Raw genomic sequence first — 25863 nt, forward strand, 5'->3', positions numbered from 1 at the left:
GAACATGATTTTCATAAGGAAATAGTAACTCTAGGGAGAGTATATGTGACACTGTTATGGTATTTGTTTAGCTATGGAAACATCTGTATTGAAATTGGCAGAAATTGCACTGAAAATTCTTAAACAAGTAACTTAGTCAAGAGCAATAATCTAAAACCAAGTAGGAGGACCGTAAAATAGCATGATTGTTTAGTTAACATAGTTTTTAGTATAAATAGAGTTTCAAGTCAGCATGACTTTAATGCTGACCCTCCCAGTACATTAAAAAAAAAATAACGCTTGAAACTAACAGCATGTTAGCAGCTAATTCGTGCATTATTTCAGTATCATTCATAAATTACTTTTGAATCCTTTGACTTACGAAAAAGAAAATCCCACAAATCCTACTTTTGGTCAAAGCATAAGACCATAATTAACTCGGCATGTGCTTTTGAATTAAGAACACAGTGTTCTGAGATTTCTTAAAAAGCTTTTAAAAATGTTGGGGGAATACTTTCATAGAGCCTTATTGACTGAGCAGAGTTCTAAGATTTGTCACATATGAAGTGATGTTAATTAAATATTGTTATTTCTTTCTGTCAATCAAGCAAGGTTAAGCTTTTTTTGTTACTTGAACAAAAAGGGAAGTGAAACAGGTGAAAATATATAAAACAGCTGTGAGCAAAACAGGAGGAATAACATAGTAGGAATTTAATTAGTCAGAATTTATGGGGGATGCAGGAGGTTTAGGGACTAATTCCAAAGCATTGCATTTTTTGCAGTCCTAATACCATTTGAATATTTTTGGGCTTTTTGGCAATATATCATTTACCTAATGAATGTAGAAGGCCAGTTTCTGATACATGTGTATGGTTTATTTAAAGTCATATTTGCAAACTGATGTTTAATATGGTTCTCACTGAAACCTTCTTTTTATTAAACCAAAATGTCGTTATTCAGGATACCATTTAATACTGCTTCAGCTCTTTTGGATGCTATGGGCATATTTTTAAGACAAAATGAGTTATTGTTTGTATTAGGTATTCAAGTATTGCTGATAGTGTGTTCCCAAACCATGAATTTTAAAATGATGCATGTTTATATCCTTTTATTTCTATTACTGTGCATAAGCCTGTGGGTGTGTCATATGTGGAAGGACATCTTCACGACAAGGTTTTCTAGAACTTTCCTTTTTGAAAGAATTGAAAATTGGAGTATAGTTACATGACTTGAAATGCTGGTACTTAAAATCCACCACCAAACATCATATGGTCTTCTATATAGCTATTATAATTGACAATTCTAAGGACAAAACAAAGCAGCAGTTATGGACATACATAGTAATAGCCGAACTGTATCGTTTCGTCAATGTATTACACTTGGACAGTGCATTATTGCCATAGGGCTCTAGTAATACTGTCAGTATTGAAACCTTTGAAGGTGTGAAAAGCACCCAGGAAGAAATGCAGACCTTGTTTTACAGTTTCTTCTTGTTTTCTGCTTAATGGGGGAGAAACTTCTGTGTGAACAGAATTAAATTCACGTGGGGAATTCTGCTTCTAAATCTTCAGTTTCCAGGCTCTTCATGTTTTATCGTGGGTCTTTGGAAACAGTGTGGCCCATAGCTGATCTAGAGTCATGAAAGGCTGCTTTAAACATTTCAGTGCTTTTGAAATTGTGACAGTACTGAGGTAATATTTAATGGAATTAATCTCTTCCATAACTCCACTTTGGAAAATTCAAAACTCTATATCAAAATGATGTCTGTAGTTGGTTTTTTCTCTTTGTCCTGGGTAACTGAGGAAATGCAGGAGCTTTAATGAAGCAGAGTTATTTTGCTTTATGATGTTCTCTGTTTAATTATACAAATACTGGTTATTTAAAGAAACAAATATGAATTCCCCCAATTTTAAGATTACATTATTTAAAGCAACTTAATTTGCATTGGAAATGTCATGTTTTAAATACCCAGCAAGTTTTTTATTGTGTAGGTGTATTTTTTTTTTTTCCTAGTACAGTATTTAGGTTTTCTTTACAATTTCCCCCTACTTGGACATATTCAAAACTTGACCGAAGAAGTACCTGGGCGACCTGAGCTGCTGGGAGCTGGAGGCAGGACTTGATGACCTCCAGAGGTCCCTGCCAACCTACATGATTCTGTGGGGCTTCTGCATTTACCAAACCTCATGGACTGAACTGTCAAGCGTAAGAGAGCAAATGTCTGTATGCTGAATTAAAGAGACAGTTTTTTAAAGTGAAGAGCTCTGACAGTCCGGACCAAAAAGGACACATAGTATGTAGTGAGCACTTACATTTTACTTTGAATGGGGAATCAAAATCTTTTGCTTATGATCAGCTTTTTGTTTACAGTAAGCTTCACTTACTGGATCTTGTACACTCAAACAGATACAGTTATGAATTATTCTAGAATCCTTATTTTATTAAAGAAGAATAACCGAAATGTTACTCTCCGTGAGCATTTTTAAGGGCTCTGACTTTTGAAACTCGAATTTCTGCATGTCCCCTTTGTACTGAGAAATGATAACAGTGTTAAGTGCAGCATCTCTAGTACTTCAAATAATCTGGAAGGGGAGAAAGCTACTCAAACCTGAAGCAGTTTTGTTTAATAGTACAAGATATTAACAGTTAGCAATTAAATGAATTGATTTTCCCTGCATTAGCTATTAGTTTTGATAATGACTGGTAAGTAACATATGATGCATCTTTGAAAAAGTCTGTTATGCTTTGATCTGCAAATATTTTATTAACAGAGGCTATAAACCACAATGAGTGGCTCAGTTGTGGGTGGTTTTTTCATGCTTATTTTGATGATATAGCAGTATCTTGGGATGACATACTGTAGTGAGTGAGGATAAATATGTGTTGCCAAGGTCTAAACAGCAGCAATATGGAAGTAATTCAGCAGTCAGTTTCACTCAAAGTTTGAAATCTGTGCTGTATTAGAGGTATGCATAGAAGCTGTGTTAATTGCTAGCTTGTTTTCCATATGGTTCTGTTTTAATGGAGCACATTTGTTGCAGATGGTTGGAAAGTGGGTTGGACAGTGTCTAAACTGGCTATGACTAATTCATACAGTGATTGTACTATACTTTAATGTTTAACAGTCTTCTTTGTAAACTTTTTTTCATTCACAGTTCCCTTGCCATTGAAATGTGGTCCAAGATAACTGAAAAGTATTCTTCTTTATTTAAACTTGGCCTTAGAGAAGAGCAAGAGCATGGGGTGTGTAGTCATCTTTTCCCTGAATCAAATTCAAAACCACACCTCAAATTGGTTTCTTCAGATGGGTTATCTCCATCATTATTATGGTTTGCTGAGCGTATTTAGCTGAGGTAATGGACTCTAAGAGCCACTTGAAGAACTGAAGTGACCCTAACAAATGCTATAACTGGCTTTGTTCACACCACCTCTTTGTTGGTTTGCAACTGACTGTAGCCAATTTGGGTACTAATAGATATTGCTTGTTTGCAAGTTTTAATATTGCTAACTCAGACTTGAGAGCACTAAATACTTACATTATGTTGAGGTGAAACTAAAAGTACAAACGCAGCAACATTTTGTTGTAGATCAATTTAGTGATGACATGCATGACAAGAATCTTTTGTCTATTAGCCCAGTGTTTCAACAGCTCATGTATGAATTCATCCTGAATCCATAGAGGAAATCAAAGTATAGAAGATTGCCCAGCACTGATGTAGTCAATTCTTATAACAGTTTATTTGGGTTTCTTGTGACAAAGCTTGTATGACTGAGTTTCCCTTTGCTGAAGACTGCAGTGAATGTCATAGTCAAACTCCAGTCGATAGTTCTTAATCAAGAAAAAAAAGAGTGCTACGGTTCAGTGGGTTTCTCTACCATTTTTACTGTTGTTTTCTCACATTGTCACTAAAATATTCTCTTTGTTATCGGAATGGGACATCTGCTGACTGGCCTATCTCTCTTTACCTGATTGTGTGAAAAGTCTTGGTTAAATCTGTTAGGCCTTGGAGGCCCAGTAACTTGCTAAGTGCTATAGAGCCTGAAAGACATTATGTCCTTGGACTAACTTGTCTCTTCTACTGACAGCTGTGTGTGATAGATAAAACAAACTTATATATAAAAGACTGGGGTAAATGTAGTTTTAATACACTTGTTGACTTGTGTTAATGAGTAGCTGCATTTTTCTTATCCTAAATCATATAGAATCTGTACAGAATAAGGTGTATTCTATATTAGGGCAGAAAAATAAAACAGGCCAAGTTTAAAAGAAAGCCTTTTTCTCTGGCTGTTTCATGAACCTGCTCAATTGGAATTGATAATTTGTTTGAAGTTGTAGGATAGCTACTTACCATGGCTAATAACGTAGAATAACGCTGACCATTTAGCAGTTAGCATTAAAATGTCTAAACTACAGCTTTGATGCAATAATACTACAAGATTTACCTAATTTTTAATTTTTATCAAAGGTTTCTCCTGCTCTGCACCGCTGTTTGGTGTGGTGCTTAGTCTGTGCTAACCAAAGTTTGGTTTGAAACACGTTTACCTTTGATTGGTGTTTTTAGATTTTGATAGCTGCTCATTCCTCTCTGCAGAAGTAACCTTTTAAAATGTCATTTTTAATGTACAAATTTTATGAGAATAAAAAGACTTTTAAAAATACTAATTTTAGACTCCTCTGCTTAGCTTGTACTCAGCTGCTGTTGTCTCAGGCTGAGTCTGGAAAATTAAGTCAGCGCTCTCTGTAATAAAATGTGTACTCTGGCCTTCATGAAGAGAAAAAAAAATAATAGTTTCCTTTTAAATTCTTTTTCTGTAACTGTTGCACAAGTGCCAAAGTAATCTTCTATGCTTTTACTTGTTGATATTTACACTCCTTTCTTCCTTCTTTCCATCTGTCCTTCTATCTGTCGGTGTCTAACATGCACTGGGTTTCCTGCAAGAGAGAATTCCTCTCCTCTTAGGCAACAGTCCTCCCTGAGAGGAGTAACATCAGGTACATAAGATTTCATCTTGTGCTCTGTAACAAAAAACTGCTCACAAATTAGGTGTACACTTTATAAAATATGTAAAACCATAAACCATTTAAAACATGGTTTAAAGAGTTTTTCCCTCCGAAGGTGCCACAATATTAAATTGCTGCTAAAATATCTGATAATTTTCTGTAATCTTAATTGCTGCAGCTTTTTCTGTAATCTGTCGTATTGTCTAGGTTGCTGTGTCATATACTCCATTACAGAGGTGACACTGAAATTCAAAAGGAATGGAAGCTTAAGCTTTTTCCCCCTTTCCAATGTGCCTTGTTTTAAACCAGCAAAGCAGCACTTGTTTTGCCTTCAGGGAGCTGTATGTTCAAGCTCACAGCTGGAGGTATGGTGCTGCAGTGATGGTCACCAGTGATGGGAAAGGGAGAGTATAATGAATTAAAAAAACCCAACAAAACCAACACCACATAAAACCCCCTCGGGATTAAAGGCAAGTGCTTCATTCTTTTCTCTCTCAAAGATCCTGTATAAATTGTGCACACAGATGAAAGAATTACAGAAGGGAATATGTTCAGATTTTAAATACCAACAAGATATATTTCAGTTGTGATATTGCCTCATATGGAAGTAGAGAGATTTTCTTTATCATCTTCCAGTAATATTGTGTATTTTTGGTCATGATTCTTTTCAAAGAAGTAGCAGAGCTAAGCCTTTTCATTTAATTGTAGTAAAATGTTGCCCTAAAGTGGAATAAAAAATTATTTTTTTTACTAGTTCATATCGAAAAACATATAAATGTAATAATATTTTAACTATAGTTTGTATTGATCTTTTCCATTTAAATGCTATGTAAATCTTTCATACTGCAGGGCAAACAACTGTGAGACTATGATGTGAGGTGTAGCAAGCACACACCATAAATTTGATAATCGTACTTGTGAGTTCTTCATATTTCATACAAAGAATCAGGAAGAATAAAAATAGAGGAGAAAGAGCACACAATGGAATTTTGAATATCAGTGTGTAAAAGAAATGAGAAAAGATTGCCTCGATCTTCTGCACTTGCCTGTGCTAAAACTATTATGCTGAATGCCGATCAGATGCTGTGAGTTATAGTGGAATGTGGGAATATTATGGAATCAGAATTCCTTTCAGATGTCCTCCATTATTTTGAAGTCCTATTATTTCCTCATGTGTTCTGGCTGATGAAACAAGAAAAGGACCCTTTTAATGGGGGCAAGAGGAGAGAGACTTTACTACTCAGCTTGTACATGTTATCCAGCTGGACTATGTGCCACTGTTTAGAGAAACATGGGTGGGAGGCTCTTTTTAAAGAAAATGAAAAAAACATTTGTTTAACTGCATGGCAACACAAATATTTTACCAAGTGAGGGCTGACTATGCATTTCACTTTGACAAAAGGTGCAGGCTTGAGGAGGGGAAAATAGAGTAAAACGCTCTCTCTCTAGGATTTAAGATAATCACTCTGCATGTTATTATGTTGAACCTCCATACAAATGTATCTATTTAATTCTTCTGTTTCTCACATCTCTTGTCTAATCTGAAGTAGTCCATCGGAAGGATGTGCTTACCAGTGTTTCCTATCAAATGCAGATGCCCGGCAGAAGTTCCCAGGGTTTTGTGGGGAGTCCCTGAGCTCTCCCAAGCTGTTGCTCTTCTAATTCTCCTCCTGTTAGTTCTGCTCCCTCCTCTTGCCAAACCATCTGTCGTTCCCTGAGGCCACTCACCTGCGGCACCTGCGCTGTCCTGCACCTTGTGGTGTCCTCTTGAGCTACCAGAGCTGAGAAATGGCCACGTATTTCCATCTGCTCTCACTGGTGGGCTCTGAAGAAAAGGCTGAGAACACGATCTAAGGATTTTGCGTAAAAATAACTGTACATGTAGGTATATATACGTACATATGTGTGCATGCACATAGGCGTATATGCATGTATATATAAGATATTAGATATCTATGAGAAGTCAGAAAAACTGTATTTTCAAAACCCATTTAAGATAATAGTATTCTTCACAAATGTTGAAGAAAAAAGGCAATTGTACAGCTCATTCTCCGTGACCACCAGCAAGACTTTTATAACCGCACTAATTTAGCTTGGTGCAACACTGAATTGATTACAATAATTAAAAAATTTAGCTGGTTCAAATTATTTGCATTACTTTTCTTACTGAACTGCTTTAGTTCCCATCAGTGTGACAGTGATTTTAGCTGTGCCAGCAGTGGAAATTTTGTAAAGATTTAGATACATCCCAAAATATTAATATATATCAAAATTGACATATTTTCAAAATCTATTACCCTAAGCTCTTTGAGAGTGAAATATAAATGAGTCTCTATACTGTAGTTAAGAGTATCCTCCTTCTAATAGGTTATGTATTTTAATTCCACTCTTTAGAAAAGAAAGATTTAAATTCCTGGTAATTATATGAGCAGAAGAAATGAATGCCCAAAGAGTGGATGGTGCAACAGGTATACCTTTGGAGGGATGTTTAACGTGTGAAAATGTGATATATGGGGTTTTAAGAAGTGTAGCGAAAGTGTCTGCTTGCAGCACCTTCCAGGTCTGAAACACTGTGTGGCACAGCTCCAGGAAGATTTGTCAGCCTGAAAGCTGCTGCAGCTGGAGCCGGATTTCAGTCTGAACCTAGGAAAGATATCTACAGGATATAGCATGTAAACAAAGTGCACTCACTGTCCTGACTTGATTAATTCATCTGTTCTGATCCACTTTATAATAAAACAATGCAGTAATATAACTGGCTGATTGGGTATTGAAAGCTCTGACATTAGAGAAAGGAAAAAAAACCAAAGCCACAACCCAAACCCTTTGGACCTTTATGTTATTTTGAGTGTTTTCTTTTCAAGTATTCCCTGTTTCAGAATCCTTAGACATTCAGTTTCCCTCATTCCCTCTTTTTATCAGCAGATCTCAAAGCAGTTTAGAAAGGTGATTTATAAAAGTTTTGTTTCCCTTGTTTTACACATGGGTAAACCAAGGCATAAAAAGGTAATTAGCATACCAGATACTGTGTCAGAAATATGCCTCGCTCCTCTGTGTGCCCCTTTCATTAGGCAATACTGACAGGGAAATTTTGACTAGTGGGAAACGTGTAAGTTAAATGCTGAAAAATGCCTAGTGAATTATTTTTCGAGGAGGTATTGAAGTTCACCACATGGTTATATGTTGTGAGCATGACACTATAATTATCTATGTGTGATGCGTTTCTGTGTATCAGCTACTTCATGTTGGGTTCACCAGCTAAATGAAATCCCTTAACAGTTACACTTGGTCCAGTTTCTATTGAAACCTAGCCTGTGTTTCTGAAGTGAGAGACAAGCCAAATTTTCATATGGATAATGTTATTTTCACTTAAGTGGAGTGAAATTTTCAGATAATTTGTGCAGGCTACTTTTGCATGCTAGAATACAAAAATAGTTTTTGAATGCTCATTGAGTGTATTATCTGCACCTGAAAGTAAATAGGTAGTTTTTCTATTATATAGAATATGAAATAGTTAATTTCTGACACTGAGTAATGAGCGATGAATTGCATAGATCAGCATTCTCTTGCAGAAGACAGTTTGGAATATAATAACCATATCAGTTACTAAACTCACGTGATAATAACCAGGAAAGTGGAGTTGACTGCTTGCGTGACTTTTGTTCCATTGTTTATCTAGTTTATCTTCAGCACTAAAAAAATTAGCAGATGTGAAAACATGAAGACTCCAGTTGCAAAGAGAGTTTAAGATATTAGGTCAACAGTTCAATGGTATGTTCGCAGGGGCAATGGTTCCAAAACCAAATAAGAACCTTATAAGGGATTTGAACACTGTTTTGTACATTATATCACAAAACAGATGAGAAAGAAGTTTTGGAACGAGATAGAATATCTACTATTGTAAGAAAAGTTAAATAGTAATAAGAATTTCTAGTGGTGAACATGGTCATCTGACAAGTGACTTGAATTCAAATATGTAAGGTGCTTGATCTTGTCGTTCTTAGGACTGAAAAATAGCTACATTGTATGGCCCAAATGCAGTCCTTTGGAAACCAAAATAGCTGACAGCTCTGCTTTCTCTCATCTGACAAATTTACAAAGCTGTGCATACAGTGATACCAGTATGGACTGATGGGATGGAATAGAATGTGGAGAACCTGTAGAAGAAGGTTGCATGGAAAAAATTGAGATAGGTTGTGCATAATGGGACAAGCCCAAAGAGCAGTTACTGGTGCTCAGAGATAAGAACTATTCTTGTTTCACAGTATATGAAGATAGAGAAAATTGCTGTTCTGTATAATCAGTGCTAGTGGTTGGGGGCACAAGATGGTAATGTGAAGAACAGGATTGGGTTCCGTTGTCTGACTGTTACACGGGTTCTCTTATGTTACACGGGTTCTTTAGTTCCATAGATATAGTTCCATGTTATGCAGGTTCAATTTTATGTGTGTGTATACACATATATATTTATATATACACACATACCACATACACTAATCTGTGGGGCTACTTGAATAAAAAAGCATATTTAGAAGGGACTGACTTCCCTTTTCTTCATGTCTTTGGGTCAAATATGCTTACATTATTCCATGTGACATCTCAATGACTTAAGGATTTTTTTTCCTAGAAATACGTTTTAGTCTGCTATGCATCAGTGCAGAGCATATTGTGACTTTTGCTTGAGGTGTGTGAAAGCATTGTTCAAAGAAATGAGAAAATAGATTGCCTCTACTGTGCTGTATTGGCCACCAGAGTTTCCAGGATCAACATGACAGAGCGCTATAGTTACTCAGAGATGTACTTTAATGGGCCCAGTTGAACTTATAATGTATCAAGTCCCAATCAGTGTCTTATTCTGCACCAAACCAGCATGATTGCTGAGTATTTGACTGCTTTACTAGTGTTTCCACCGTGCCATCCTACTAGCTGCTGCTGTGACAGCCTGACTCTTGTCAGATTCCCACATTGAAGACTTGGATTACTGGATTACTGTTGTTCTTTTACATATATTTCTATGTACTACATGACTATTCAGCAAAAACCACAGGACACAAAGTACAGTATTCATGTAGACACTGATTGTTCTAATGCTGAGTGTATCCAGACTGTACCTGGACAGCTCTCTAGCTGTTAAATGTGAAATGATGTGGATAATTTGATATCTAAGCAGCTCTGATCTTAAAGCATGAATTCACATTCTGTGTAGGATACTAATGCAGATTTTATTACTTGTTCACTAAAAGAGTATTGGCATATTTCATATATTTTAAGGAACAAATAGAACTTTTGGGAAATTGTGTATTTGCATTGTACATATCAATGCAGTAGACATCGCAAGATGCCTTTAAAGTACACTGCTGGGATGAGTTCTACAAACATAGTATGTGCACAGCCACAAGTGAAAATGATGGTAATTTCCTGACTCTGAGTGTTAAAGGATAGCACAACCTATCACTTTGCACAGTCTGTTTTTCATTAGATGTTAGCAATTTTTTTTTTTAATAAATAAACTTAGCAGTATGTTTTCTGTCTCACAGAGGTGGTGTTATTCAGGAAAAAATAACGACCAAGAGGTAGCCAAGGAACAGTAGTGAATGATATGTGTGTTTGTGAAAACAGGTTGTCGTATCTTATGATGTGATTATCTTGGCAGAACAGAAGTTAAAATAAAATAAATAAATAAATGGTGGCACTGGCTGATGACGCTGATATCTTGAAGTTGTAGGAGACTATTGTAAAGTTCAGCATTTTTTTAAACTGGATAAAATACTACTACATAGCTATTTTTTTTAACATTTTATTTACCAGAATTTGTTTGCCACCTTTTAAGAAGCTCAGGTGTTTGAGTGTCAAGTAAACTGAAATTACTATATTTGAAAAGAAGTATATTTTCCCTTTTTATGTAGGTCATCTCAGTAACTAGCATGTAATTGTATTAATATTTACAAGCGCAAGTTGTCTTTTTTTTAAGCAACGCAGAGTGTTGACACATGGCTTTGAGATGAAGCCACACCCATGATCTTTTATATATTGTAATGTGCTTAACCTGGCCTGTTTGTAGTTTATCTAGAGAGGAACTAAATTGTAGTTTCCATTGAGTAGCGGTTTTGGGGACACTGGGATTTGGAATCACATAGTACCTTGTCTCTGAACTGATGAACTTTTAAGTAAAACATAATGCAATAAGGGATTACAAATGATTGAAAATCCCCTTTGCAGTCATTTTTGTCCCTTACCGGTCAATTAAGGATCACTTGAAGGGAGGGAGCCTTCTGTGAATGAACTGACATCAAGGCCAGCAGAGTTTCACAACATCTCATCCAACTTCCGACTGCCGTGACCAGGTGAAGGATGATGTCACGGTGTCCTGGTATGTTTGGAGGGGGTTGGACCAGGATCTTTATGGCAAGGATGTCAAGTTACAGAGATAGCCTTTTTTTCTTAACTGTTGGTGAAAAGAAGATCAAGTGGGGTTAATCTTGACCGCCCAGCTAATTCTTCTGGACTTTCCAGGAAGGTATATTTTGGGGTGCTGACCAGCAGCCTCTGCTGCTGTTGCTTGGACCCAATGCTGGCAGTGTCAGCAAGATTTGGCTGCTTTGTTGGCATCAGGTTGTGGCCTCTAGGTACTGTGTGACATTTCAGCTTGCCAGAGATGTGGATGCTGTCACTGGAGAAGGATTGGGACTGTGTACATTTTAGATGGTGCAGAAGACTAATTAATATTTTTGCAACTATGATACCAGAAAAGGAAGTTGCTTATGATATGTTTTGTCACTGGAAGATGAAAGTTCTTTTCTTTTGAAATTTTGTGTGAAGTAAGTTTGCTGAAACTCAAGTATTCAAAAAATTGCTTCAAGTACCATAAGGTTTCAGAGAATGCTTTCTGTTTGGTTTGGGTCTTTGAAGTCACATTATCAGACTTTCTCCTATAACATGTTTTAAGAAAATATCAGAAGACTTGTGGAAAACTTTCACTATTTGGCAGCTCTTGCTTGATTTTGTGTATTCATTGAACTTTTTGCAGTGAACAGTAAACTGAGAAAGGACAAAAATACACCTATATTTGCAGGCCTTTTAATACATTATTGCCTTTTTGTGAACAAAGCACAGAAGCGGAATTCATCACAGTGAGTTGGGGCTGGGTCTTTTGAGATTTACGAAAGTATATCCTTAGTTTCTGTCTGAAAGGGTAAGAATTTTCTGTTCCATGCTTTTCTCTGTGCCTGGTCCAAGTACCACCTGGGCCATGATGGTTTCAAATGTTTTTCTCTTTCCTTACAGTGTCTGAATGGGCACAGACTTCTTCCCAGTTAACATACAACAATTTATTTTGCTGACTACTGAACTCTGATCTTTGGCTGGATGCACACTTGTTTCTTTAAGCACATGTGGTGCAGAGTGGACCTGGAGCTGGGTAATTCATAAGAGCTGGGTATTATTGTTATTACTACTACTACTTGAAAGGCTCTATATTATTTTGCACAGCAGTGTGGTCACCTGGCAGCAGGTCATTAACATTTTAGGTTTCTTTCCTTCACAACAATGCACAACATGCTAATTAGAGGGTTTTGAAAGCTAAGCAACCTGTTTTAAAGTCAGACATTTTAATTTGCAGCTTTAATGGCTGTATTATAATAACTGGCTTGGCTCGGGGGAGAGAGGGAGAGAAGCACTTCTCATGTTCCAGTAGCAAGACCCAATATAACAGAGGCTGACAAAATTAAAAACCTCATAATGTGACCTTTGCCTGGGATAAAAGGCTGTTTCATAACAATTTCCTTTTGTTCTTTGTTTAAGCCATTACTCCAAAAGGAGCCTCCGATTAATCTAAGTAAATGCATCATTACAGTCCTAATCCATGTCCTTCTGTCAGTGTCTGTTTTAATTAAATAAGAAACACTAGCAGAAAGATATCACGCACAAAGCTGTGATTGGAGAAAGAGGGTTGTTTGATCAGGGTGAGATTAAAAAAGGCTTTACTGTTTTGTCCTTTTGCTCTAGATGCCATAATGTAGGCTAAAGGAAGAAAACTTGCCTAATAGTTTAGCACATTGCACATTACAGTATTAAAATAACCAGATTTACCAACAAAACTGTCCCAGACATCCAATTAATTATATACAGAACATTCACAGAAAAATCATACAGCAACTTGGTTTGAGTAATTTGACACATTGATATGTTTGGGACTGTATACACAGTTGGTCAGAACACGTATTAAAGTGCAGGTTTTTTATATTAAATAAAGCATTGAGTAAAACTATTGATGAATATAGCTACTTTCTTTCTTTAATACTTGCAGCTTACAAATTGTAAACATGATCTTATGCAAGTCTCTGATTTTAAAAAAATATTTTTATTTCTCAAAAAATTGGGATGATTATTTTAAAGCAATGAAGAATCCATTTAATAAATATCGTAACATCTAGCTAGTTAATATAACTAAAGCAATACATATGTAAGAGACTCTTCCTCAAGGTAGTGTTTCAAGATCCCTGTGGTGAGGGTTTTCTCCCATATCCAGGCCATTATTTGATGTAATGAAAAGAGAAAGTGTGCAACACAGAGATTGTTAATTAATTTAGCCTAACAAGATGAAGATAAATGAAGCAAAGCGTGGATTGAATGAAGCAAGAGGTCTTATTTACAGTTTGATACTTCTTTATATTAGGCATTTTTCAATTTACAACAGAAAAAAGCCTGAGTTTAAAGAAAATGTGTTCTGTGAGTACATGCAAGGCAGCTTTACATTATGTGAGCAGTTCTAAGGACTGCTGAAAATGCCTTTTGGGTTAACCTTTACATTTTCTTCTCCATTTTTTTTTTTCTTTTCACATTTTTTTTTCTCGATTTACAATATGTTGACAAGAATAAGAAAAAGAATAAACCTAAACTTTTTCCCATTGAAATAAATAGCAAAGTACCAATGGCTACTCTTGCATGGCCTAATTCTACAGTTCTCTGTTGTTTATATTAACCTAGAGTCATTGTCTATTTTTGAGCAATTTGTATGTTAAGAGAGTTAAGTATAAAAAACATACAGTAAGCCATTATTTTAGTTTTTGTTCCAAAGTGTAAATTGGTTATTGCTTATAATTTTTCAGCTATTCTATTGCAATGAAATTGAGAGGAGTCCACGACAGTGTTAATTAACAATAATTTGATGTAATAAAAATATGATTTTTTTATTTGGGATAATATTTTGTTTTTCTCAAGATCAAGTTTATCTTAAACATTTTGTGAAAAGCTGTAGATTTTACTTTCATATCAACTGAAAAAAATTAAAGATATTCCAGAGGTTTTATACATTTCTTATTCCCAGCCCCAATTTTAAATGAAGAATATCCTAAGCGAACAATATGTTACAATTTATATCGGTTGAGTCACTACATCTCAAGTTACATTATTCGGTTTCCCAATGACAAAGTTTAGGGTATGATACTGCAGAAGATGTGAAAAAATATAAGGTATATCATTTTAGTATGTAACCAACTTAAGCGAACAAAAAAGTGCTGGATATTGACTGTCTTAGGCATACCTTTGTCAGTTTGATCTAAAACCAGAACTCTAAATGGTGACCCAATATATTAATGCTTTTGTTTTTTGTGGTTTTGTTTTTTTTTTTTTAGTGTAACATCTTCCTTCTTACAGATGAATTGAGTCTGTCCACTATTTGACCTTCTGTCGTGATTTCTGTCTGCAAAGGAAATGCCTTCCTTCCTTTTGCAGGAGCCAGACAGGACAGCGTTATCTAGTGTCACTACAAGCAGTGGTCTCTACAAATAGCATTATTATGGCCCCTATGTTTTTATCTTGGGGGTCATGAACAAATCCATGCAACTGCTTCTAAAGATTTCAATAAATAGGACTTTTTATCCAGACAATTGCCTTTTATATTACTTTTAAACAAAACTACTAGTCCATCAAGAGTTTCAAAAGGAAAACAATTCTACAGAGTGCTGGTATGGCAGCACAGACCAATCATTATGGCACCCATTCTCCAGTCCTTTATTTTTCAAGTCCACAACAATAGGTTGTTGATTCAATGGACAAGACCAGAACAATTAAGTTCTCTGTTTAGCAGCAGTGCAGCATTTTAATGCCCTCCTCTAATAATGGTCTCATTATTGTTATTCTAAGACTGGGCCTCAGGAGGAGGAATATTTGCTGGAGGTACGTCATTATTTTGCAAATTTCGATTAGCTCATCATGTTGTCTGTACTGTGAAAATCGTAGCTAATTAGGGCAGTCAGTTAGACTACCAGCTTTTGAGCTTATGAGTTAAAAGGTAGCACACTTGATAGGCCAATGATGTGAAAAAGGTGGTAAAAAGGGGGATTAGAGCTGTTGCCTTAGTAACTCTAACTTCCATCTGTGCGGGAACAATGGACCTGTGTTTCTCCTCCACCTTGGTGTAAAAATTGGTTTTGTTTCGAAAGGACGGGGCTTTTTATGACAATCTGGAATTCAGCCTAACGGGGTGTAGTTTTGGTTGTTAGGAGAGACCATTGGAGGATAGGAGAGATGAAAGGTCATGGCAAGCTCCAAGGACATGAAAGGTCATTGTCTCTTGTAACAATAGAGGATTGTTTTGTCCCATTATTTCCAGCCAACCACGCAGTCAGGTGATAGAAGAGATACCACCAGTTTAGTCAGGTGGAACAGGAGAGAAAGATAATGCACCTTCTAAAGAACAAAAGACAACCAGAATTTGCCTTTATTAAACAAAGTTGCACTTATTTGTGGCCATCCTCTGAAAAGGGTTGTTTACTGACTTCCTATTCCAGCCTGCTTTGTTCAGCACAGCCTCTGTAGGCCATCACATCTCTGGGAAGCAATCCAATGTGTTAGAAAATGTTGTTTAAGCTTTCTTCCCATGAAGAGGAGCCCCCAGGAGTACCACTGATGTGATACTTAACAATAAATTTAGTTCTTGTAGCTTTCTCACGTTATTGGTGTTCTTAAAAGGTTCTCCTTCAAACACACACAGAATAAAATTAACTATAAATATGAAATAAATTTGCTTCAACACTTTGTAGCATTTTATCATAAATTCTATGGCACATATCATAGAAAGTTTACAGAAAACTACATTAGGTGCTACAGAAGAGAGAGCAGTAGACAGAGCAGAAACTTACAGTTGTATTAAAACAGACGTTCTATAGAGCTGCTCTTATGCAAAGGGAAACAGATAAGTCTCCTCTGTGCTACTCAATGACTTTTGGAGGCTCTGTCCCTTTGTCTAAGGAAAAAACAAAAGTACTGCAGTACAGTACTGCTATAGCACAATTTACCAGGAAAGCATTTCTGTTAGTGAATAGAACTGTCATCTCTCATATTTTTCCTAGAGCATCCTAAAAGCCAAGTCATCTTACATCCCTCAAACAAAGACTTGTTTCTTTAGGTCAGGATTTCCAGAATGTTTCGCCCTCCTATGCTAGATCTCTAAACTCCTTTACTGGGTTTGTTTTATAATATTTTTACTCATTTCACAACACAGCTGCCAAAATGTATTGAATTCTTATGAAACTGATAAAATGTATGTAATTTGCTACTATTACCTTTGAAAAATAACATCACATGTAATTATTAGGTATTCGATCTTAAAGTGTTCTGACCTTATTTGAACTCCCCTTTTTAGCTATTCTGGGCCTCTCTTATCTCATTTTTACTCCTGGCCACTCTTGCTCTTGCTTTCTGACAACACAGATGGACGGCCTTGCACAAACTGATAACTGTGGTAATTTCTCAGCACACTGTTCAATTATAAAATATGTTATTTTCAGAATTCAGCAGGCATGTGTCATATTTACACGTAGACTGAAGATGAGAGGTTGAGCATTAGCTTCATGAGAGTGTGCTGTCGTGTGAGCCATTGGACTTTACAGCTTTCAGTTTGTTGATGCATTGGTTTATTGGCTCTTAGGCTTAGTAAGTAGAATCTTTAAGAGAAAGCAAGTGTTATTTTATGTATTTATAAGCTTTTAGGCTTTTAAGATAATATATTGTTAAACTTTCTCTTTAGCTCTTTGATTGTCATGTGTGTACTATCAGGTGTTTTGTTATTTTTGTATTAAAATGAACTGAACAGTGTAGGCTGCTTAGTCCAGAATGGGAACCCTGCAAAGGGTTAACCAGCAGAGAATTACAAATGAACTATCAGGAAAGTTGATTATTAATCCAGCAAGAGAGAAAATATCCTTCCAGTTAGCAAGAATTAGTACCTGAAGAACTGATAATATTGTTCAGACTGTCGGTGTGGAATGGCAAAGCCAGGTAAGCTAAACATCTTCTCAAAGGAATAAAGTATTTTCTTTCTGTTTTTCATTGTAAGAATGTTTAGTTTCAAAAAGAGTCTTTGTTGATTTACTTCATCTATGAGCATATGTAACAGCATATGTTGATCCTCAGTTTAGTCAAATGAATGAAAGAAATTAAATTTGTACTTTAACTTTTGTAAGAAGATATATTTCTAAGCTATGCAATGTATTTAACTGTGAAATACCATGATAATTCTTTACTTGTTTGTGGTTAAGTGTGAGAGCTGATTACAAAACCTGAAGAGTCCTTTGCAATTGCAAACTAATATATTACGTAAGTCTGTCTAGTTGTGCTTGAACATATTGTGGAGGTTTATGGAAACTTTTATGTTACAGAACTCTTTCATTCACAGTTATGAGACTTCAGTTTTCACACTGTATGAATGATTTATTGAAGTTTGTTTTGATATTGTGAACACATTTGTGTTCATTATCAAACTTTTTTTGGTGCTGTTTCAAAAATCTATGATCTGGGGTTAGGAGGAAATGGCTGTTTGGTAAACATATCACTGTGTTTATACAGAGAAATGCAAACCAAACCATTAGATCAGTTAAACATAATCTTCTTATAATTTTGGTGATATTCTGAAGACTCAAAGCTCTGTCTTGGGAAAACTTTGAAATTTGTCTATTTGTGCTGCTGATACTAATCAATAGGTGTGATGAACTTTTATTTTTTCAATGTAGCCTTCACTATTTTGTTATAAGAGAGATGTGTAAGATCTTTTAACTAGTGGTCTAATACTGTAGAAATTAGAAAGTCTGTGTACAGTATTTAATGACTTTTCCTAAGTTGTGTGCTGTCACATAAACTAGTAGCTTTTAAAAATATCCTGATTTGCTCGTAGGCTGGGATTCAATATGTATATGATGTTAATACATTATCTGTCTTGATGGAAAAGAGTTTAATATCTCCAGATTTTAGCCTATATCTATGAAATAACATGAAGGCTACATGAAAGGGATTGTGATGATACAAGAATGCAAATACAAATGAAAACTGAAAGTAACCCAAATCTGAAGGCAGAGCCCCTGTGGCCATTTAGTTCTATGTGGTAACCTTTCATGAGCTATACAGAAAGGAAGAAACCTTTTGATTTTGAGAAGGGGATTCAGATACGGCCTAGGGCAAAGGAGAAATGGAAAGAAGGGAAGAACAGGCAGTGAGGCAAGTGAAACAGGGAAGTGGCCTTTGTCTGACAGGCTTCGTAGTTTCCCGTGTGACTTTGGCCTAGTCGAGCAGAGAGACAGCTGGTGGCCGGTTTTTCTGATGGGTGGCTCATCACGTTAGAGTAAATTAAAATCCTATAATTTCCTGACGATGAAGCTATCAGGGCAACAAATGATGGCATTTCGGAAGCTGTACTAAGTATTCAGGTATACACAAAGCAAATAACTTCTTGTGGAATGTTTTATCTGAGTATTTTTAAAGAGAATGGGGACAACACAAATAAGGTACTTTGCCTGAATTTGAACACCAGCATGTAGGAAGTACATAAAGAGCAAGAAAACCGGTGATGAAAAATTGTCACACAGGAAATGATATATGTAGGAAAAAAAAAAAGATTGTAATTAGTGGAGGAAAGTATGAAGCTGATTAGAGAAATGAAGTTTCTCAGGTGTTTAAGGAAAAAATGAAAGTTAAATTAGATAAGTTTGTTTAACTAGTATTGGAGAAGTATGCTTGCTTCAGAACAGGAAAGCTAAACTTAGAAGTAGAAAAGAGCTGGTAACAGAGTTCTGCTCAACTCTTTTCCTGCACGAGTGACTCTTTGGAATGTGCTGCTTGGAACATCATCAGGAACAACTAGTGTAGTGCTATTGAAAGAAAAAACAAAACAAACCAAAAAGCGAACACCCAAACAAAATAAAAGTTGCTGTATGCTTATTTGGAATGATAAAGGTCATTGTTTTACTTATGTGAGTACTAACCCACAAATTAGACAAATTGGTTGGATTTTGAAGAAGTATTTCAGGATTTATTATATTTTGTATGTATATGTAGTTGACATCTGAGCTCTATCACTGTACTGGACCAACTGTCAGACTATAATAATAATTTTAAAATTTATTGTATATATTAGCTTATTGGCAGAATACTAAATCACCCAATATGACCTGCAGCTGAAGAGAAAGTCTTGAACCCCTCCACATGTAAGCCAGTGTAAACTAACTGTTATTTAATTATTATTATTTAAATCAACTGTGATGAAAGTAATATTCTTAAATAAGAAACGGAAACAGAAGATATCAAGCAGAAACTGTATTTTTGTGCCCATTCCAGTGACTCGTTTAAAAAATTTCATAGTGTAAGTTGTGAAAAAACTCCCCCTACCAGCATGGCTCTACAGCTTTTGTGCCAGTTGGAGCTTCTCAGTTGTGTATTTAAAAAAAAAGTGTCTGGAATAGATTGATAAGAACGTCATCTGATTTAGTGGAACTAGTTTGCCTGTGCAAGGTTTTCATGTTTAAGTAAAGCTGTTGCATTTTCTTCAATGCAGACTCTATATCTCTCAGCCTGTTTAAAGACTTAATGTTGAGAAGGGATGAATTTCCAGAGGTCTCTGAGTAACTAGCCATCCATCTGGAAAAACAGCTGCAATTTAGGGGAGGCTGCTGGAGCAGTTAGCCAGCAGCATGCAAGCCGTTCTTGTCACTACGTGGTTGGGACAGTAAGATGAGATGATGGGTAAGGGTGGAGCATAAATATCTCTATGTCGCTTGATTCTCTACTTTTAAAAAACCTGGTGGTAACCAGCAAGAAGCTTGTCCACAGAAGCAGACGGCCAGGTCAAAGGCTTGGCCAGGTTACTTTTGTTCCTTGGACCACACCTTGTCTGTGATGACAGTATTGGAGAGAGAATGTGTTTGAGTTCATTAGGGGCTCACTGAGGCTATATGGATAACACTGAAGTATGTTGTAAGATGCAGTGTAGAGCTGTATAGTTCAAGAAAGCTCATATCTTATTAGCTATGGCTAAGATCAGTTATCTACACAATGAGAGGGAAACTCTTTCATAAACAAGTAGATAAATATGGTGCAGCTGGTGCTTAGCGAGGCTTCAGGCTGTTGTATTACCAAAAGAGCTCATGAACAACCCTAGCTTTACCAGAGTCCTTATGGAGCATCAGCAGCTTAGAGTGGTCTGGTGTAAAATTACAAGGTTGTGCCACGAAAAAGTATAAATCCAGGGCAAACTAACATATAGGTATCTATCTCTACAAAATATTAAGGAGAGATTATAGAAACATTAGAACTTTCCTTCTAGAAGAAAATGAATTGTAAACTGTTAGAACTGAAAAAAAAAATTAAACCTACCTAGTATAAACACCTGAATAAAACAGGCCTAGTGCCTCATGGGGTTGGTTCAGTGCAAGCTGCTAAGTGTTCTGTGTTTTTCAAAACTGCCACTTAGGTACACAGGTGTTTATTAGCACTTGGTTTATCTCTGATAACACAGAGAGAAATCTTGTAAGACTTCATTCTGCATTTGGGACTAGCATTTTTACTGTCTTAAGGAAAGTAATTATATTTTAAGCAGCTGCAAAGAGAGAAGAGCTTGAAGAGTTAATTGAATCATGTACTGTTAGAGGAAAACATTTTTTTCTTTCCTTTTTTTCCTCATCAGAAGTAGGAGTTACATGTGTTACTTATTACATCCAACATATTCCAATAGGTTTTTTTTTTCTTAATATATATAAAAGACATACTCATGAAACACTGTATTTCTTGAGGACACATTATTTTCAGCTACTCAATCCTGGAGCAATCAAATGTGTCATTTTTCAGCATCTGAATCCAGTTCTGTGGTAGTAGTGGATGATAGTACATAACATCCATAGAACTGAAAAATGTAATCCCCTGACTGTCTTTACTACATGGGCTTTGCTTGTATTTTTGTAGCTGCTAGAGGAGAATCTGTTGGTATTTCTTCCAAAGACAGTACAAATCAGTATTTGTGCAGTTATTAATTATTCCGAAGCCTTTAGACCGGATGTTTTAATTGTAGTAAAAAACCCCACAAAAACAAACAAACAAAACCTACACCAAATTTGCTCTAACTGTATTCACCCAAGCTAGTGAGAGCCAAAGGACAGTGGACTGACTGTTGTCCCACAGACGGGTCTGTTTTACTAACCAGGCTGGTGAGATCGAGATGTGCAGGTGTTCGGCGTGAGAGGCAAGCCGCAGTGTTCAGAACAGAGCGGAGATTTGTCAGGGCGCTTCTGCTTAAATAGGTCAAACCAGCCCAAGTCCATGGCGCTGGGTGGAGGCCAAAGCTGGCGCTTCAACAGCAGCTACGATGCACAGATGCCACTACTACTCAGTGACATCCTTTTGGCCTTTCTACCTCTGGACAGGGATCGATGATGTAAACAAGACATACTAGTTTGTCTGCTGTATAGTCTTTTTTCTGCATATGCGACTTTCCTTTCATTTTACAGTGGGAGAATCATCTGTTTAAACCTTAGTGAGAATTGCAGCAGGGAAATCCTAACTGTTTGTGTTCTTTTTCCTTCAAAATGGGCTTTTCCTCATGACCGTACTTGTTTCATTCCAATTTAAAGACATTTGTTCTACTTCCCTATTAACTTGGATTTTAAAAAAGCCATACATGAAAGCATACATCCCAATTTTTGCATGAAAAATGTGAGCTAAATCACGTCTTTCTTCTTGCTTTACCAGGGCGCGCTTTTAGCATTCATCGAGGTAATATATATGGTTTGCTAGTGCTCATGCTGGATCGTTCTTTTCTGTGCTTTTTCAATAGACTGCTTCTGCTTTGAAAGAAATATTTTAGTTTGTTGATTCTTCTTTCTACTTTTTGCATCAGTTGTAGTGCGTTTAATGCTGTCATTGCATGACAGAGCACAGTTTAGAGGGAAAACAAAGTAGCTGCTAGTTGACCCCGTGACAACTGTCTGGTAAACCTGATTACTAATCTAGAGTGTTGTTTAATATAAAGGACAAATAAAACCTTGCAGGAGAGAAATATTGTTTTGTTTTAAATTCCTATTAGGAAGGCAGCTGCTGTGTTTAAAACAAAAAAAAAGAATAATAAGTTTCACTTACTTGTCAGGATTCAGATCTAGGAATTCAGTGCATACTTGCCTAGACTTCTTATTTCAAAGAAAGAGCCAAGTTTTGGAATTGATGTCGAAGTCAACTAAAACAATGATCAGTAATAGCAGTTCTCAGTTTTGGGGAGGATCAGACTCTGCTTTGAGCTATAGTGACACAGTTCTGAAGTGAGTGTATGGGCTTTATTAGAGTTATTTTCTTTGCACTCTACAGCTGTGACATATAATCCACAGTCACTGTGCCCTCTGTCTTCTGCTATCTGCTTTTAACTGTTTGCATTATAGCAAGCAAAGAAGGGAAAGAATAAGAAGTGTTTGATCTGCTAGTATCAATAATAATTTCTCCATTGTATGAGAAATGTAATTTTTCCATTTTCCTAAAACCGTTGTTTTCAGGGAATTAATTAGAAAGGAAGCTGGAAGCTTGGTGCCACCAAATCATTTATCGAGCCTTTTCCTGCTTTTCCTTTTCCTTTTCCTTTTTCTTTTCCTCACTATCATACCATTAGCCTTTAAGAGTACAATCAACATACCTTAAGTGGTAGATGACCATAGAAGTCATAGAAACAAAATTGCCCACACACTTTCAACAGCATAGAGGGATATGTAGGAAGAATGATTTCCTTTACTTCACCTGCACTACTGAAACACAACTAATTTTAGTTGAATTTTAATTCATCAGTGGTGGTGCTCTGATTTTACTTCTGCACCTCCAGCAGTGCAGCAACTCTTTTAGTTTAAAAAATGTTCCCATATGTCTGAATACATCTTCATAAATTATTAACATCATACAAAATGGATTGACTGATACAAACAAAGTCTAGAGAGACTGAACCACACAGTAAGCAACTGAAAGAAAAAATAATATTTATTGTTATTAAAAAAATATATTGCTTTGTAAACCTGTCCTGTAGTTTTCAGAGCCAGTCTAGGAAATGATCCATGTTTTAGAAAAATTGTGAGCAAACAGCAATGCTGCAATATAATACACTATATCATTTATTGTAGTCTCTGTTGATAACAATTAGCTTACTGAATTCTTTCCATACAATGTGTAGGTGTGTTTGTCTGAACAACATATAGTTATATACAGCAAATATATATATTTTTTTACTGACGTGTTTATGTAGGTCTGTATATAAAAATATGCACAAATACACATGCATGCATACAAGCCCATTTTGTCCATTATTTATATGTATTTCTGTGTATGCAAATATGTACTTTTATTTGCATGTATACATATGTGAACATACACATGCATCTGTCTAATGGTCGTTTATGCACATATGCATAGTAATGCCCTATATAATTTTCATATTAATATTAGGCACAAAACTTCACCCTTCCTTATATATATTGCCTAGCTTATATATAATTCTATTTTCGGAGGTGGTATTCTAGAATTTAGAGGAGTAATCCTCTATCAGCCAAAATATTGAGAATTCGTGGATAAAATCGGTAGTAGACTGGAATGCTTATGAGTCTTCCAGGCTATTGTCAGGAGCGTTTCATCCTGGCTTTTTACCTGGTACTTTCAGGAGTTCTAAGACTAAGCAGATAGAGAATTAGACATTGTACGTGTTTGCTTACTACCTAAGATATTTCTAAAATTGCTTTTAGAGATTATAGCGATCATATCAATGTTGCCATCTTTATTTCTTTTACAAAGGTTTCAAGAGAAAAGGTACAACAAAATGAGGTTCCTGGCAATATCTGTAGTAGTACCATGCTCATGATCTTAATAAATCTCACCGTAAAGGGCTGGTGTCCCCTAATTTAGGTGGTAGTCTGCAACATAGTTCCTTTTCTTCTTGTTTCTGTTGCCTTCTCCTGTGGAATAGCATAATCTTTTAACATGATGTTGCACTGTGAAAAGTGAAAATGAACCTAATCAAAATATCTTTCAGGTGCTTAATTAGATTTTTTTTAATGCTAGAAACCAGATTTTTATTATTTTATAGCTTGTATCTATAAATATTTCCTACAAGAGTAAGCAAATATTAATCAATTTTTTTAGTATTAATCCTGCTTTGCCAATCAAGCCTCTTTAGTTAAAAGGAGTGTTTATAACTTTTCTGTTAAATAGAAGATAATACACCTACTTTATAGCTTGAACATATATAAAATGTTTTCTTACACCTTTGAAGTCAGTGAGCAGGTGATGAACCCCAAAGTCACTTCGTTTGTTTACATTCTGAGTGACCTTTTTGCTGAAATATATTTGTTCATACATTTTTTTAAAAGTCGTATAGCTGATGATCCTTAAATAACCCCTATCAGTCCATAATTACCCAGAGAAATATAGTTGAAAATTCAGAGGAATTTAATCCTTTGTAATGCCATAATTTTATTTTAGTGTTTAGAAGAACTTTTGCAGATTGAAAATAATATTGACAAGTGCTATAATATGTTATACCATACTTCAGCTGTTGATGAATGTAAGATACAACACAGAAGTACAGAATGAAGACTCTAAACTTACATATTTCATCTTCAGGAATTTTTATCTATATAGGAGAAGAAGATCTAACTGGGTAACTGAGTGAGAATAGTTATTGATTACGCCATTAACCTTATTATAGAAATGGATTTTGGGGCAAACTACCAAATGCTGTCCTTCTGATGTAACAAATTTCACTCTCACCAGCTAACTAGTTAAGCTGAAAGTTCTACCTCACGGTATATATACTTACTTAATACTGTCTCATAGACAGAGGCTAAGACTGTATTTTATTGTGGAGCTCTGAGACAGATCTCTCCTTTTATTTCTTGATCAGTATATTCTTCTCTTTTTTTTTTTCCTTCTTATTCTTTTCTTGCTACTCTAAACAAGCAATAAATGAAACAGTAGGGCTTTTTTTTTTCTCTCCCTGTAGTTGTTGCTATTAAAAGTCCTTACCTTAATGCATCAGTATTTTTACTAATGTTACCATTGATGGCTTTATTTTACTTATAATTTATTTATTTTGCATACAATTTAAGAAAGCACTGGTTCCCATTATAAGGAGTTACAGAGGTTTTATTTTCAATTTGTGTTTCTTGAAAGGTTACACCATAAAGAACTCAGCAGATATTTTTTACTCGTAAGATAGGTGAGGCCCTTGATGTAGCTTTTGTTTGTATTTCCAACAATATCTTATGATTCTACTCTGAATGAGGGGACCAGATAGTATCTGTCTTGAGGAACTGCTGTGATTCACGTGTGTTTGGTAAAGATTTGCTATTGGCCTGAGAGCATCAACCCATTTTATTGAACCACTGAACACTTGTCATTTGTGTTGAGTAGTGACCTGAGAACTGTGGACTGGTAAGAAGGTGACAAAAAAGGGTGCTTGTTTTCCGTTTTGGTTTCAAGAGCTTTATTCCCACCAAGCAACTTTTTTGAAATCTGTTCCGTATACTCAGCTAGGTAGTAATTTACTGTTTCTACTAGGTGATTGTGGGCTTCCTGCTAATGGTTTACCAGCTTTACCA

The 25863-nt window shown here is 35.9% G+C and overlaps 1 protein-coding gene across 8 annotated transcripts in view; it reads left to right on the forward strand.

The window, feature by feature from the left end:
• The window catches only part of SOX6 (SRY-box transcription factor 6), a 375115-nt gene that overhangs the window by 89188 nt on the left and 260064 nt on the right, over positions 1-25863 (forward strand). The window contains exon 1 of one of the 8 annotated variants that reach the window (XM_080344871.1): positions 16725-17260. The exons of 6 other annotated variants lie outside the window; for them this stretch is intronic. The gene's annotated coding sequence lies outside the window, so the exon portion shown is untranslated. Of the gene's footprint in view, positions 1-16724; positions 17261-25863 lie in introns of those variants that run through there. One more of the 8 variants, XM_080344869.1, reaches the window with a different exon arrangement.

Source organism: Nesoenas mayeri (assembly GCF_963082525.1).
Source record: "Nesoenas mayeri genome assembly, chromosome: 5".
Taxonomy (NCBI): Eukaryota; Metazoa; Chordata; class Aves; order Columbiformes; family Columbidae; genus Nesoenas; species Nesoenas mayeri.